Source organism: Agelaius phoeniceus, chromosome 10, assembly GCF_051311805.1.
Source record: "Agelaius phoeniceus isolate bAgePho1 chromosome 10, bAgePho1.hap1, whole genome shotgun sequence".
NCBI classification, from domain to species: Eukaryota; Metazoa; Chordata; class Aves; order Passeriformes; family Icteridae; genus Agelaius; species Agelaius phoeniceus.
This window is the reverse complement of record NC_135274.1, coordinates 8,879,672-8,897,390: the sequence shown is the minus strand read 5'-3', so window position 1 is coordinate 8,897,390 and position 17,719 is coordinate 8,879,672. Positions and strand designations below refer to the sequence as shown.

General features: G+C 42.7%; 1 protein-coding gene across 1 annotated transcript in view; it reads right to left on the bottom strand.

The window, feature by feature from the left end:
• Positions 1-17,719, bottom strand: part of PXYLP1 (2-phosphoxylose phosphatase 1) — a 47,848-nt gene that overhangs the window by 15,041 nt on the left and 15,088 nt on the right. The gene's annotated exons all lie outside the window — the stretch shown is intronic.

Below are 17,719 nucleotides of genomic sequence, written 5' to 3'. Positions count from 1 at the left end.
GGACTGCCAGAACACATTTGCAATTTAAAAAGCAACTGAAAGAACATTTTTAAAGGTGACTCTTAAGTCACTATGACTCAAAAATATTTTGTGGACTGGAAATGGACTCAGAGATTAGAAATATCAATAGTTCATGTCACAGTTGGTAAAACTTGTCCTTATTATACAGTGAATATACTTGGCTTATACAAGGGAGAAGAAAAGATCTATGATAAGCAGTATTTGCTTTTAACACACTGGAAATAACACATCTTGGATGAAAATAATGGCAATCAATCAAATTACTTACTCAAACATATTGTAATCTATTTAATGTAGCTAAATAGAAAAAGGAATTACATGAACTGGGCACCAGTCTCTGCAGTCTCCTAAAAATCTCCACCAGGTGCTTTTACATGAAAATAACAAAGATTTCAGAGTTGGGGGAATGGGGATAGGAGGGAGGAGGACAACAGGGAAGAATGACAACACAGCACCAAGGAGAGATGAATCCCAGCTGGAGCTGCCTTCCCATAGCTCAGCACAGTCACCCTCAAGATCCCACCCAGCCACACTGGTGCTCCTCAGCCCTTGTCAAAGCTCCTCAGAAGCTGCAACACTCCTGCAGCTTCAGAGCTTTGGTATGAAGATCCCAGGTAACACATCCTCCCTTTGTATTTCTGGCTGCTGAAACAACAGTGTATATTGAATATTTCTAATATTCAATTTTATTCTTAGTTGCTTCTCAATTATTTCCTCATCTCCTACCATTCCCTGGACATTGTTAGTGCCTCTAGTATTTATGATGTTCTCTCCTTTCTCCCTCCCTTCTCATTTCAAGTACTTGGCCTTCATGCTCCCTTGCTGTGCTCATTTATCCCACTTCTCCTCACACTCTCATCCTCTCCAGCTCCCTTTGCACAGAAGGCTCCATTTGGTCCTTCATTTTTGTACTCCCTGTCCCACACAGAGCAGTTCTCTAAGCTCTTTGAAGAAGAGCTGACATTCTCTCTGTATCCAGGTATTTCCCTGCTGAAATCCTCCCCTGCAGTGTCAATGCCACCTCTGCCTCCCCCATGGGTTTTCTGGTCTGTTTGTAAGGGACAAAAGTACAAACAGTATTGAACTGATACAGCTCAGAGAGGAAAAGAAAAAAAAATAAAAATAAACTTTAAAAAGCCCCTCACATGAAGCTGAAATTTGTTCTTTTTTTCCATACTGGGTTCTGCTCTTCCAGCTGTAAATCATTACAAGGTCAGAACACTGCTACACAGTTTTCACATTGTTTTTTACAGCTTAGCAATATTTTATGTGAATTTCTCTATTAGTTCACAGTAACATGCACTCGCCCAAAACAGAAGTCTGCCAGTGTGCACATAGTCACACTTAAATCTATGATTAAGGGAGGTTTTGAGCAGGATTTTTCCACTGCTGTGCCCTTCAAAGCTCATGTTTCACTACAACAGGAATACAACAATGTAAACCAGAAATGTAACAGATGATTTTGATGTGCATTTAGCCCAACCAGAGCAGTTAACAAAATAGATCTGAAACATATTTCATCATCTAACTGGAACCCTTGCCAACACTGAAACTATAAAGTATATGGACATGTTATTACAGAGCTAGCTTGACAACAGAAAGGGAAAGAGAAAACATTTTTATTTCCCAATATTCATAAACTTATTTTTGTAACTAAAGAAGCTACATAAAAACTACTTTGAAACAACAATTTTGAAAAAGTTATAGTGAGGGGAAAAAGTAGTAAGTTACAGAAACAATAAAAGGAAAGCGCTCAATGCAACTCCTCCCAGAGTCCCACCAGGCTAAAATTGCTTGAAACACAAAGTAAAACTGAATACATGGGCAGGAGTAAGACCTGATGGAGCAGTCAAACAGCAGCTGCTGCCTTGTGAGACAGAGAGGCTCTGGTCACACAAGATTACACCTCAATACTGCTGTAGAATCACTGCTTCAAGAATTCTTGCAGCTCTAAACTCAGATTATTTTTTTAAGTCAACATAATTCAAAAGAATTAAAATCCAAATTCTGATACAAAGTTAAATTAGAAAAAAAACCTCCAGGAACTTTTTATTTAAATCCCACCTAAGAACCTGAAGAGCACATTCTAAAATGAACTCAACAGCTTGACTAAGCAATGTGTTCAACAAACCCAGCAGCATCTCAAACACTGTAAGGTTTTATTTCCAGTGTACATTAATTAGGACCAATTTAAAGAGCAAAAAGTTAATTGTATGACTTCCATACTCCCTCCCCCCCACCAAGTTCCTGAATGCCCAAAATATATAAACCCCCAAATATCAGAGAAGTCGCTTCCAAGCAAGAGGGACTCAGACGTGCTTTCAGTGGAATGATAACAATTCCTACACAGCAACTGGAAAAATAGCAACTTTACCAAATCAGCTATTGTGCTCTGAAGCCCAAGCAGGAGGCCAGACACCCATTAGGGCTACAAAACTGACACGAATTTGACAGGATTCAGTACAGCAGAAAACCAAACACACAAAGTGCAATTCATGTAGAAAGAACACCAAATTCAACACTAAATCACTTCATTATCAATTTCCCTCCCTCCTGCAGTCCTACTTTCAGTCTGAGATACAAAAGGTAGCAACACTGTTTACCAAGAAGAAACACATTTATCCATGAAAAGGAATCAAGAATATTTACCTAAAATCAGAAAGACAGGCAATAAAACCCGTTTCCATTGCTGTTTTCCCTTATAGCTCCAAACAGCCTGAGAAGCAGCAGCACGAGCAGCCATGTTAGTCTCAATTTTCTGACTTAACAGAGAGCTGAAGTTTTCATCTTTTATAATACAGAAGGTCCTTTCAGCCCCATGCAAACATACTATTTAAAACAGTCAAATAGAAATGCAGCCACACAGCAGAAATGAAGAACAGCAAGCCCACTGTAAGGAACCTTCTGCTGACGGCTAAAGGAAAGCAAAGGCACATTTGAGAGCACAAGAAGTTATTTATCCACTCACACCTTTCCCCCCACCCCTTTCTGCTCCTACCAGGGCAGTTAACAAGGCTGCCTAGCACAGAGCAGAACACTCAGGCTTCTCAAAGTCTGGTGATGAATGAGGACTCCACAGATTCATAGACTCATTAAGGCTGGAAAAGGCTTCTGAGATCACTGAATCCAATTGTCAACCCAGCACTGCTGTCTTCACCACTAAAACCTGGCCCCAAATGCCACATCCACACATTTTCCCTCAGATCAGTCTGCAGCTCCCCTGGCACAACTGGAGGCAATTTGCTCTTGTCCTGCTGCTTGATACCTGGGAGAAGAGACTGATGGGCACCTGGTCACAGCCTCCTGAAAGGAGTCTCTAGAGAGAGAAGGTCCCCCTGAGCCTGCTTTTGTCCAGGTTAAACACCCCAGCTCCCAGCTCCTCTTCTAGCTGCTCTCTGAAAAAATGGAAGCTAGAACAGGAGTACTGTACAGAAGAACAACCCAAAAGAGGCAGGAATTCTTGAAAATAACAGAGGTAGGGGGGAAAAGGTGAAGAAACACTCTGAAAAAAAAAAGTGGAAAACAATCTGGAAGAAGCAGCTAAGGCACACATGGGCTGAAGAGCACATCCTGCAACACTGAAGGGACACAGGCAGTGGAGAAATGAAGCAAGCTGAGCACAGAGCTCTGACATCCTGTGACCCTGGCTATGAGCCTGCAAGTCCCAGGTGTGGTCCCCAAAAACCCCACCCTCACCCCCCAGCATCAGCCTTAGAGCTCTGCCTTGGACTGCAAATGCACATTTGGGTATTAATGAAGTTCAAATGTGCCTGTGTGACACACAACCCACCTTTCTCATTTTCTGCTTTTGCATTGCTAAATAAAGGCTTTGAGTGGCTCAAAGGTGAGATCTGTGTTAACAGCAAGGGCCTTCATCCATAATGCATAAGGCCACAATCACTAATGTGCTGTATGTGAATGGTGAGTAATCACACAAACAAAAAAAGGCTTATTAACCTCACACTGGTCAAACTATCAAGTATTATTCTAAAAAATAACCATAAAGGTCTTTTGAAAGGCTTTCTAAGCCTGTGAACACAAGTTTCTAACTTTAGATTTAGTATTTATATAAAATATAAATGGAGCTACTTAACCTTTACAGTCTTAAAATTTTCACTGGTTTTTAGTTTATTAGAATGTGTAGCTTAATTAACAAAAAAAACCCCAGTAATTTTTACTTTAAATCAAACCTCCTACCCTACAGAACTTGAAGAGGAATTTTTTTTTATGTAACATCTGTCCACACTGAACCTACAAACAAGTGACAATCCTCAGTGTCTTTTCATCTCAATCCCTTAACTACTTTTTTCACCACAACTCTGCTTCCCCAAGCATTTGGCTTCCATTTTCTCCACTCCTTTTGAGTGTCCTGCCTGTTGAGGAGCAGGGGGACAAGGGGTCCCTCAAGCACAGAGGTGCTCATGGGCAGCCACAGCCCCCTCTGCACTACAGAACAGCCTCTGAGCTTCAAGGTTTTCTTCCCACAGTGCTGCTAAATTCTCTGAGCACAATCACCAAGGAAATTAAAAAAGAGTGAAGGGAGCTATGGGGGAGGTGGGTAATAGAGAGAAAAACAGTGGGGAATGGAGGAGGGCACACACTTAAATTTAACCTGGAATAGCAGCAATGAAATGCTCTGCTTTAACAAACCCCTGAGAAGACAAAGAAGGTTCCTTGGAGTGCAATTTGTCCACAATATTTCACCCTAACAGCTGTGTGCATTCCAAGGTGACACAGGTACAACCCTCAGAATGCAGCTGTGGCAGGGCAGCAGAGGGGAGCCCTTCCCTCCTTACACACCTGAAATCCTGCCTGCCCCATCTCTGAAAATGGGTGATCCAACACAGATTCATCAGAGCCTCAGTAGGGAACAAGGCAGGAACTTCCAAGCTCATGGGATTGAGCCAAATGAGAGCAAGCAGAGACTCAGATCCCCTCTGAGTTTCCAACAGTTTGCAAACACTCAGCACCAGTGGTGAGTTATGGGCTGACATGTGCCCAGACCCATACACCTATTTAACCCACTCAATGTTATGACTGCTGCTGCTGTTTTTCCCTCTGTAAAAGAAATCATAATAATTTAGAGACTTTTCAAGTAGTCTTACAGCACAGTTCTATTGCCAGCAGCCTACATGTCACATTCTAGGACAAACTTAAAAAAAAGAGTACTAAGGTGTAGCAAGCAAGTAGCAGATATCATTGAATAAATATTCTTTTCATGGCAGTGTTTCTAATCAAAAGTGCTGAAAAATGCTTGCTACAGCAGCCTTGAACACCTGCACTTCATACTGCAGAGCCACACTTCTGCCATGGCCTTCAGCACAGCATATTTTGACACCAGAAATTAAAATCCACTAGAACAGTTCTATCGATCCTATCAAATAAACATGGACATCTCCCTTCCTACAGCAAAAAAACCTATTACCTTGGAAGACCATGAGGAATGCTGCAGCAGACTTGTGAAACAGAGCATCATATTTCAAATTCTTACAGAGAAATTTTAACCCGTCATGAGAAATTGATTAAATTCACTTAGTTGGGTGGATGAGGAGGGTGTGTGCCCATTTCAGTGCACTCATCTTTGTTGGGTAAATTTCTGCATTACTTGAGTCAATACCAGAAAAAATGCTGCTTTTAAAATTGTTACGTGCTATGTTTATATTTCCTCATGCAGTTCTTCAAACATCTTCAGTTTCATAGTGACAACACAGAATTAACAGTCCCATTTCCTCCCCCAATTCCTTCTTGTGATTTAATCAAGAAAAGAGGTGGATTTCCCTGTTCTTTTAGCCTTGCACACTCAGTCACCACAGAGCCTGAAGCACCAGGTCCCTTCCTGCCTTTCTCCTGGAGAATTCAGCTACAGCCACTCTCCATCCAAAACGTGCTGGAGATGGGAGCAGGGCAGCCAACACGAGGAACCCTCTCCTCCAACTGCAAAAATACCCAGGGGAAATTTTAAATAAAATGCTGTTACTCTGTTCAAAGTGTAGGAAATGTAAGTTTTCTGAAGCATCCTGTGTGTCCTAGGTTCACTGACAGAAAATGGGAACGCAGGGAATTTAGGAGGCTGCAGATGGAGCTCAGCTAACCCAGTGGAGGTCAGATCTGATGAAGGGGGAAGGAGGGTGAGCTCTAGAGTATTTAGATTTTTAATGTTTGGAAGAAAATCACAGACATTAGGACATAAGGAAAAAAAACTTCAAGACTTAAGTCTCTCCTGCCACACACAAACAAAATGGAAGCCTAGACACACACACCCCAGCGTGAGTTTTCTCACCACAGTCCCTGCTTTCTCCCCAGAATAATAATATAACTGCAGCAACAACTGGTAAGTTCATCTTAGTTTTTATAATCAGTCCTGGTGTCATTTTCTTACATGAAATGCAACCAAAAGCTTATTCCTCAGTCTAATGCCACCTGAGTTTTCAGCCTTCTTAGTTTTCAGATCCCTGAAGTTTTCCACTGGAGATGCAAATGTTCCTGTGGACAACTGAGAGCGACTATAAATAGGCTGCTCTCCTCAGCTGCTTTTCACAGAGTTGGACAGAAATAGCCAACCCTCCTACCCCTTCCCAGGAGTGGGGCAAAGCCTACTTGTCTGCCTATTTTCTGCCTCACAAGCTGTGAACCTTCTTGAAAGGTTTTCCTCATTTTGGGGCATTTGCCCAAAGCAGCCCTTGCCCATGGAGCCACAGCTCACAGGACTGACCCAGGGCCTTATTCCATATCAGAGTCAGGGCAAAAAAACAGATTTCAGTACTTGTGTGTTTATGCTCAAAGGTAAAATAGAATAACTACACACAACCACCATGCCTGGTAGCTTACCGGCTTTAAACACCAGTGCTGCAGGGAACAGGTTTCTTATTTCCAGCTGCATTAGCTGCATGGCTAGCAGATTTTTTTTACAAGGTTACAATCCAACTTACATGAGGAAAATAAATATGTTAAGAAAATCCTTTTTGCACCAAACACAACATGGCAGGCCTTGTACTCTTGTGTTTGAGACCTAATTTAAGCAGATACATTAAATTACACAATGTGTGCTTGCATTTATAAAGTCCAGATGTGGCTCTGAAAAGAGCTTTATCGTTTCAGGGGGTTCCCCCCGCCCCCCATTGTTTTTCACTGGACAATTCAGAAGGGCATATGGCACTGCTTAAACAGCTTCCAGGATTTTCAGCCTGACAGCAATAACACAGCAATGCTGACTGCAAATCTGAGCCTTTTCAAGCTCTAGAGATGACAATCATTTTCCACTTCTCCTCCCAAAGGGAAAAATTACTTGCTGCATTTTATCGTATTTTCCTACTACACTGAAACTCTACATGTAATGTTCACCACCAAATAGATTTATATTTTCATCAATTTAATATACTAATTTCTTTAAAATAAATACACATGCATGCTAAAGCTTTTCTTTCCCAGCATGTCACTAATTACCCACCATGGCTTGGCTCTGCACTTGGTCTGGGGGGAGTGGGGGAGGTTCCTATGAGGCACCCAGACAAACAGATGGATTTGCTGCTCTATAAACACATTGCTCAAGTCACATCGTGCTCCTTCTCCAGGTTGTTCAGTGACAAGATGCAAAAAGAGCCCAGCAGTGCTTGCAATGACACAATTATGTCAGTCCTGGGCCACCACAGCCTCAGTGGGACTGCCAAGTGAGAGGGGCAATAAACCACCAGGCTCTGGACAAGTCCCTCCTATTGCTGAGAGCTGCCACATCTCATCATGCTGTGAGAAGACTTCATCTGTGCCAAATCAGTGTCCTGGGGGCCACCAAGCAAGGCTTAAATACACAAAGACTAAACAGGAGGGAATTGTGGCCTGAGCACGATTTTTATAAATACAGTAGATCCAGCCACTGCTGCTCATCCAACAAGAGTCACGAGCACTGCAGGAAGATTTTAAAGCACTGTCCTGCTTCTGTCTACAGAACTCAGCACCAGCTAAATGAACTAATCCAACTGAATTGTCCTGGAACAGATTTTCCAAACAGCTTTTATCAGCTGTGTTCAGAAACAGTTGGCAACTCTTCCCATTTCCATAGTATTGTCCCAAATTAAAGATCAACTGCTCTACACTGATATACACTGCACTGAGTGCTTCTGCCATCCTTTTCCAGGGGGTGGGGACCTTGGCTTTTAGTTTGGGGTTTGCTTGGTTTTTTCTTTCCTTTTGTCCTGTATGAGTCCCACAAATAGCGGAGTGGGAAGCTGTGCAGCAGCAATTGCAACATGACTGAAAAAAGGATGCTTGGCAGATTTCACACATGAACTGAACACCAACACAGCAGCCAAGAAGATTCAGCACAGCAGAAAAACACACAGCAAAAAGTATTTTCTCAGGAACACGGGCTACAAATCCTCAGGCTTCAGTGATCCTTTCATCCACAGCAGCTGGGCATGGTACAAAAACATATCCCATAAAGCAGAGTTCAAGATAGTTCAAGAGTTGCTGCTGTTCTGTTACCCAGCAATCTGCTGCTGACATGAGCTCTCCACAGCTGAAGCCCTGTGAGTGCTCCCTGCACAAAGGACAAGCATGCACTTCTCCTTTCTCTCAGCCTAGGTGCCTCTTTTCCTTAGGGCTCTCCCCAGACTAAGAACGGGGAGACTCAGTCTCCTCAGACTCATCCCAAAATGTCTTTGGACATTCAAGTCAACTGTCATTAGGATGTGTACTGGAACATCCAGAATCCCAAAATACACAGGGAAAACAAAGAAATAAAGAGACTTCAAACCATACCTTAGCTCTACCCACCACATCTTCACGAGTATTGATCCCCTGGTGTTAAAACACCAAGGCAGCAGCTTCTGGGCAGCAACAAACTACATCAGCTCACTGGTAAGGGCCTCTCCTGACCTGTCCCTGCCCTCCCTGCAGCATCCCTGCCTCACACCTGGCTGGAGGCAGAGATCAAAGCTCTGCCAGCCCAAGGCACAGGGCACCAAGCGCCTCATATGTTAATGGCATCAGTCAGACACAGCCCACAGACATCTGGCACTTCTCTACAGCACTGTCCTTCCAAGATAAAAAGCCTTACAAATTCAAATCAATTTTTTCACTACTGCATTAAATTAGCACTTTTCTGTTTCACATCTAATCCCAACTGCTTTCTGTCCACAAAGTGACCTGCTCAGGGAAGTGATCTCAACACCATATGCCACTGCTTACCCAAGCCAAGCCAGCTCTCTTGTTTGTCCTTGTCAACACCAGGCCAAGGCACAGAAAGCTGCCATGGATTTGCCAGCAGCAAACCTCAAAACATATTTAATACAGTAGAACCTGACAGATTTTTGTGCTGGGGATGCCTTCCTTGACAGTCATTAATCTCAGGAACTCAGAGCAGTGCTCTCTGGATCAGAGAATTATTGGTATCTTTGGGACTCTTGCCATAAAACAGCTTAGGGGAAGACAGTGACTCTTATTTCTTGTCTTCATTCAGCATTAATGTGCACAGTTGGTAAACCCAAAATTACACCACATATGCTTCCAGCTCTTTTAATCCAGCCATCTCACAAAAGTAATGAAGAGAGATCGCTTGAATTTTACAAGACTTGGTAATTCACTGCAGCAAGTCCACAAAAGCCCCAGTCTTTTAAATACAAACTACTTAGACCCTGCCTCATTTAAAATAAACCACAATGCCATTTAGTATGTACAAGCACTGCTTTGCTCTCATAGAGTGAGCTTTGAAAAGCCAGAAGGGAACTAATTTTGGGAACAGAGATTATTTTATTAGAAAAAACAAAAGGCAATAAAAAACTGCCCCTAGGCATTAAAATCTTCAAAATCAGTGCAGTTTGAGACACTTCATTAATCACAGAAACTCCACATGCCCAACAACACACAATAAATTTTTCAAAAATCTTTACAGTCAAGCGACAAGACACTTTGGATGAAGTCAGTCGCTGTATCATTTCAGCAATGATATTCCTGCAAAAGCACAGAGAAAAGAACAAAACTGCCTGAAAGACAACTCACAAGAGAAAAATTAAAAGGACTAAGGAGAAACATGAACAACTGTATGAAGCATATTAAGCACCTCTCTTTCAGACACACACAGTGGAACCAGCACATCCGTAAACCCCAATGGTTTTCATTTGCAGCAGCACAGTGGGGATTAAGGCAAGAACAAAGGACAGCTCAGAGAAACAAACCTATCATCAAACATGAAGTTTAAGTAGCCCTCCATGCTTTTCAGAAGACTGCACATGGCCTAGAAAGAGGGAAAGCACAACTGCATTATACCCAGTGACATTAAAGTAGTTTTCCTGATACTGTCCTGTTGAAACTCTGCTCACTGAACAAGGAGAGAAGGGAACTTTGAGTCAGAATATTCTCTGATAAGGATGCAGAACCCAAATCTCAAACAAAGGACAGCAAATTATTAAAGTATGATGAACTCATTTGCAATTAATGGATAACATTGTCCTAAAATCTTTGGTAAAAGTAAAATAAGAGAGATAAAGCTAATAAAGTGTCAGTGATTGTGAATTCTCAGAAAACTGTTCAAAAATCAGAGTGGTCAGCAAAAGATTAACAAAAGACTCTTACTAAAACAAATCTTAAGACATCCAGGTTTTGTTTTGATGTCACCATCTTTGTAAAACATGAGTAAAACAGGAGTACAAGGGAAAGCAGCCCTGTAGCAAGGGGATGATCAGCTGAGAAATTGCTTATGGAAAGAGCAAACTTCAGGGATTAGAGTCACTGCCCAGTGCCCAGCCAGCCCCAAGAGAACACCCAGCAGGGAGGGCAGAACCACACACAGGTGAGCTCTGCCTTGGCTGCCTCACCCACAGGTGAGCAAAGCCCAGAGCCCTTCTCCCAGAGAGCCCTGGCAGTCAGGGCTGGGCAGGGGCCCCACACTGCATTCTGCTATCCTGGAAACCCCAAACAAGAGCCAGAATGCAAACCCCACACTGCCATCAGCTATCCTGGAAACCCCAAACACGAGCCAGAATGCAAACCCCACACTGCCATCAGCTATCCTGGAAACCCCAAACAGGAGCCAGAATGCAAACCCCACAGAGAGGGGCCATGCTCCTGGGAGAACTGAGGCTTTACACTGTGCAGATTTCACCTGTGTGAGCTAACTCTCACTCACCATTTATACAGAATGGAACAGCTGCACATTAAAACAATACTCTCCTTCTGCTATTTCTACAAACAAAATAGGGTGAATATCCAAATTTAAAAACAATGTTTCAGTTGTTAAAACATAGTTTAGTATACAAGTAACATATGGAAAAATCCTAGGAATAATTTTATTTTATTGAAAAGACAAACATGCCATTCTCAAACATGCCTGCAGTGACCTGTAAGGCAGCCAGACTCTACTTTCAAGAGCTGTGAAAAAGGAAAGGCAGAGAACTGGTTTAATGACAAAATAGAATTTGCTAATATATAAATAAATCAATCACCTGACCTACCACTACAGAATCAACTGTATAGTAGCCATCAAACATGTGCCTTAACACTTCATATTAATTCTGCTACAATACAGTCCAACTAACCACATCTGTATTTACAGTTAGCTCTCTTCATTTGTTGCTAAAATACACAGAGCCTTGGATTTATTATTTGTGGGTCGTTTTTCCCTTTAATCTTAAATTCAGATTAAATTAGCACTTCTGAAGAGCGAAACCCAGAGAGATTTCTCATGAGTGGAAAATTTGCCATGCTTATGAGCTTGAAGGCAAAATTCATGAAGGGAGATATCTGTTCTCCTTTTAATTTCACATGCTGGTAACACATGACAAAAACAAGTTCTCTACATCAAGAATTCTAAAGCTGTGGGGTTTTAAATAGAGTTACTTGGATACACCAGCAAAATGCAATCCCCACCTGAGCAGCCACTGCCCCAGGGCTCTGGCTCCCAGCAGGGGCTGCAGGAAGCCTTGCTGAGATCTCAGGCTAAACCCCAAACACCTCAGTGCTGCACATGATGCCCACACTGTCCTCAAGTAAGAGTTGCTGGCAAAGCTCAAACCAACAAAATAAAACTCTTTGCTTTTCTGTGTGGAAAATCCCAATTTCTGTTTCCAGTGACTCATCTTTAAAACCAAAACCTCCAGCGTGAAACCAAATGACAGAAAGTAGAGGGAAATTATTACTGGAGCAGCAAAATGTCTCTTCCAGACATGCTGATACACCAACACCCAAGCATGACCCATCGAGGCAGAGAAAGTATTTTTTAAAAACTCCCAAAAACCCATAAAACAGCTCTCCACACTTTACATGGGAACCAGCACCCTGCTGGGGCAGTGGCCAACATCCTAAAAAGCAGTGGCAGTCACCAAAATCCTTTTTATCAAAAGGCAAGCCTAAGCCACTGATCAAAGTATCCAAGGATGTAGGAAAACAAACTCTAAACCAGAAGAGAAGCTCCATGGGCAAGAGCTGCCTGAGAGCCAGAGCCCTCAGAAGGACAGTCTGGAATGGATGTCAGCCACAGGGTTATAAAAAACAACCCTGTAGAAAGGGATGCTTTCCCACTATCATTTTAGTCCTCTTCTCTTGACTGTTACTTTTTTCCTTAGGCTTTCAGTAAATACGGAAAAAAATTAAACCAAAAAGTATTTACTTCATGGAAAAATTAATTTCCGTGCCTTTGATTACAGAGTAAAAAAACCATTGTCAAGCAAATTTTACAGAGTGTACACATGGCATTCTAAGAGACAGCTTTTAAATTGCCTTTCCATTTCGTTCAGCCAAGGTTTATTCAAGGAGTCCCACCTTGAGGCATCTGCTGCCAGTCACAGATGTTTCTCATGAATGTCATGAAAGGCCTGTGTTTGCCCAGTAATTGGGTTCTCAGGTACCAATCTCTGGAGCAAAAAGAAGGCTGCTCTTCAGACCTGCTTGTAAACTCCTGTTCCTGAGCTGACCTAAGGGCTCACCAATGCAATTAACATGGACAGGGTCCTAAATTCTGTCTCACCTCCTTAGTTGGAGGCTGCAGGACCACAGCTGAATTCTGACACATCCTTTGGATGCAGGTGCATCCTCTGTCCCTGAACTGCAAGAGTTGCCCCCAGCCACTGCATTTACCTTCCCTTTGCACTGCTCCAGGCAGTCACACAGCACAGAGCAGGAACAAAGACCTCAGCCACTGCAACCTCTTCTTCTGGCAAAAAAAGAATGAAGTATCCCTACATATATTCTGTGTTTGTACAGAAGGAAACTGCCCAGTTTTAGTCAACAGCATTATAGATAATATTTACAGAGACAAAAATACACAGTCTAGAACAGCTCATCTTTCCACTCTGCAGTTTTTCTGATAAAGTGAAACACTGAAAACTCCAGATAAAAACAAGATAATTACATTTTAGAACAGCCTTAACTGACAAGTCTATCAAAACCAGATCTCCTTTTGTCTCTAATGCTCAAGTTTTAAATTGTTTTACAACCGTGCCCATTTAAATAAACAAGGAAGAGAAAAATAAAAACATATGTGGACTAATCAACACTATAAGAAAAATAAAAAACTTCTCCACTATTTTCTGTAGATCTGGCCCCAAACATAAAACAAGAGGGAAACAATGACAATTCCTAATAAAACTTTAATCTGCCAGTCATATTTGGTTTGGAAGTCAACCAGTTTCCCAATCCAACGGGCTTCCCAAACAAAAATGTTCCATTGATATAATTATCCATTAGAGACATCAGAGTATTTTTCTAGCCAGCACTGGAACATTTCTTTCATGTTAACTTTTAACACTGTCATTTTCCTACATTATGTAAAAATTCAAACAAGTACAAAATCCAGTAGCATTTGCCATTAAAGAGAGGTTCCCTCTATTGCAGATTTCTCCAAGTTTAACTCTGTACAATGCATTAATAGCAAAACTGAATTTGAGGGCACATCTGGCCCCAGCCTTTTGTTTTGAAGTCCAGGCCACACAATTATATTAAAGATGCCTAGAACTGTTAAGGCTTGTACCTTTCCAGCAAGTATAAACTCCTTGTTAAAAGTCTTCTATGTGCCTACTACAAATGGTAACCAAATCTGACAAAACTATGAATAGGTATTAAAATATCCTAGTCAATTTTCAAATGTGTCTCAAATGCATTTCTGCCATCATCCACCAGGAATATTCAGGGAAAAAAAAAAGATGTGGCATTATTTATCTCAATAAACACACAGAGCTTGAAAACAGTAGGACTTCCTGAAGCCAGCTCCCCTACCCTACTGCTCCTTGTGAAATTCCCAGGAAAGCAGCAAGCCCCATAGGCAGACAAAGCTCAACACAGCCCCTGGGCCTTTTGCTCCTGTTCAAGGACATGAGCAGCAGAACCAGCCAAGGGCCCCACTGCCCAAGATGTACAGGACAGAGGATCCTGGCAGGAAGGATTGTGTCTCACAGGAGCCACAGCACCACATCACCTTGAAGAATGACTGTTATAGTTTAAAAGGAGTCCCCAGGTGTGCAGCAATCTGCTTACACGTCTCCTCCTAGCCAGGCTGAGGAGATGAAGGAATTGCAGCTGGCATTTGCTGCAGCCAGCCAAGCCAGCACACACATGTGACAAACACAAACCAAGTGCTCCAGGAGCTGCCTGCCCCACCCTGGGACAGAGTGAGGGCAGCTCCTGGCCAGCTGCTCCATGTCCATCCTCAGACTGCTGATGGGAGAGAACACCTCTAGCTCTCAGAGCTGTTCAGAGAGCCTTTGGGGGAAGTTTTCTCCATGATCTACCCTGTGAGGTGAGCTGTTAGTATCCACAGAAAGCACCAGCCTTGTGGTGAAAACAGCACAGGAAAGCAGAATACAGAACTCAGAAACCATAAGAGAAAAGAAAGGGACCAAGAACAACCAAACATCACAACGGGGGACAGAGTTTTTTATCAGTCCTGGGTTCATCCCCAGCTACCAACACTGAAGATTCTGAGGTCCTGCCCTGGTTGTTTTCCCCAGCACTTTTCTCCTTGTGTCTGAACTCGAGATGTGACAGCTATTAGCTCTGGAACAAGTGCCTCAGGAGTTTGTCTTACAAGCAAGGACAGACTGACTGGGACTGCTCACACGACCACCCACCATCTCCACCCCATGGTGGCTGCAGAAATCACTGCTCACAAAACAGTTCCAGGTCCTTCCCAGCACAGCACATTAAAGTCAACCAGCATCCTTTTCTGTTTGACTGGGTGGCAAACTGCTGCAAGCAATTCCTGAACCCTCACAGCTGAAGCAGGAGCCAGACTGTGACCTTGTCAGCCAGCCCAGTGTGGGCTGTTTGTAATATTGAATCAGAACCTACAGAAAAACAGCCGAGCTTGCCCTTTACTACTCCCTTTGCCTCAGTCAGCTAAAATTCACAAGTCTGGCTTCAAATGCCACAGTTCCACATGTGGATATGAGGGATAAAATATCAAGCACTTACAGGAGTTATGCTCCGCTCTAAAGAAGAAGTTTGAAAATAGAAGATATGTACCACTTGTATACGTATACATTTAGTGTTACTGTTTTGCTTTTATAAACAAATTTATCACAGAAAGGAACAGACATTTTAAACATTTCATGCTCAGAAAAGCAGTAGCATATTTTAAAATTACCAGCCCTCCTCCACAAAGCTGTGCACTGCTTGCTAACAGAGATTCACAATCTCACAACAGCATAAAACATTCATTTCCACTCCAAATGCTTCAGGAGGTACCTCCCTTCTAACAAAACAAAATAAATCAGTGGCTTGGGCATTTTCCTGAGTCTAAATGTATAAACACTCATTTTCATTCCACGAACATAAACCATATTATCAATAATTTAGGCTGGAAAAGATCTCTAAGATCAACACCAACCATTAGCCCAGCACCACTGTGTTCACCACCAAACCATGACCCCAAGTGCCACATCTACATGTCTTTGAGATTCCTCCAGGGATGGTGGCTCCACCACTGCCCTGAGCAGGCTGTTCAATGCCAAACCACACCTCTGGTGAAGACATTTTTCCTAATACTCAATATAAACCTCCCCTAGCACAACTTGAGACTATTTCCTCTTGTCCTGGAAGAAAAGACTGATCCTCACCTCCTTTTGGGTACAACCTCCTTTTGGGTAGTTGTAGAGAGTGATAAAATCCCCCTGAGCCCCCTTTTCTCCAGCCCTCAGCTCCCAGCTGCCTCAGCCACTCCTCACCAGACTTGTGCTCCAGACCCTGCACCAGCTCCACTGGGGAATTGCTCCAGATCTCAGTTTCTGCCTTGTCATGAGGGGCCTGCAGCAGAATGCTCTGCCTAAGTGGGGGTAAAACAGCTCAAATTTTACATATTTGAAAGAAGTTGTAAGTGCTGGATGGAGGAGAGGTTCATGCTAATTTTGGTGTTGAAGAAAGCTGAAACCAGCCAGACTCACCCATCTCAAAGTTCCACAGTTATTCTGAGGATGTGAAAAATCAGTGTTTCCTGACAGAAACAGGCACTGATGAGGCTGTGACAAAGTTCCTGATAAAACAACAAGTGCTAGCACTTCACCTGAAGCTGCAGGGTGCCCAGCTGGCACAGCTCACCTAGAAGCACAAGGAGATCTAAAAAGTTTTTGGTTTTGCTGTGGAGATGGACTTTGCTCCAAGTTTGGACTAATTGCTCTAGATCCTGAAGCTGGCAGAAGTTAAAGTATCAGGCTACCTGGATGTCTTGGCTCCCAGCAGACTGTCCTGCAGTTCTCATGGTGTAAAGGTCTCTCTATCAGTGTTGGTATTGGCACTGAGCTCCACCTTGGCTGCTTCCAGCAGCTTACATGCTTTTTAAAGCTCTTCTCAAACATCCTTATCTCTAGCAGAAATGTTATGTTCTAATTAAGCAGAAAATCATTTTATCTTTAGATGAAATGTGATTCACTCTCCTAAATGCCTACCTCCTCATCTCTAAATAAAACTCATTTAGTTAACAATTCAGTTTCATGTTTCAGCTGCAGCTCCTCCAGGACCTTCACCCTATGCACAATTCACAACCAACCCTACAGCATCAAGGGCAGAGCTATAATGAGCCAAAAGGGCAAAACAAGCTGCAATCAGACCCCTGGCTGGTGCCAAGAGGAGGCTGAAAAAGCAATTCAGAGCCACAGGTCCCTTAATGACATGCAGATGAGTTTAAGCACACTAAAATAACAACAGAAAACCACAATGTTTCTTTCATCTTCTCTCCCTCCCTTTTTTGAAATCGTCTGTCATGTACAAAAGACACATTCTAATTCTAATGTAACCTTTTGGGTTTGGGGGTTTTTACACTGCACAGAAAAAAGCACAGCCCAGAGGACTGTGCTCAGTAACACACAATGAACGATGACAAGAACAACAAAGAATGTTATCCTATCTATCCTGTGGGCTGTACTTTTACTTGCCTTCTGACAGCACCTCACTACATTGCTGTGCATTAACTGGTACAGACCACATGATCCCAAAACACGGCTTTAGCTGTAAATGTTCTCTCTGCTGCAGCAGGTGATAACAGACCACCTGCACTGCCCCTCTGAGGCACAACACAATTCATCTGCTCTTGAACAAACCACCCACTTCTGATGAACCAATCCAACTGCCTGAAGTTCCCTGATGGGAGGGTACAAACCAGGAGAAGTTCCAGCACTCAAACCTCTCAGAGCAGTTTCCTAAATCCCATCTAGTCTGATGCAATGTAAAATTGGAATTGCAGCAGTTTTCACTCCAATGTCGTTTGCCTACTTTCATGGAA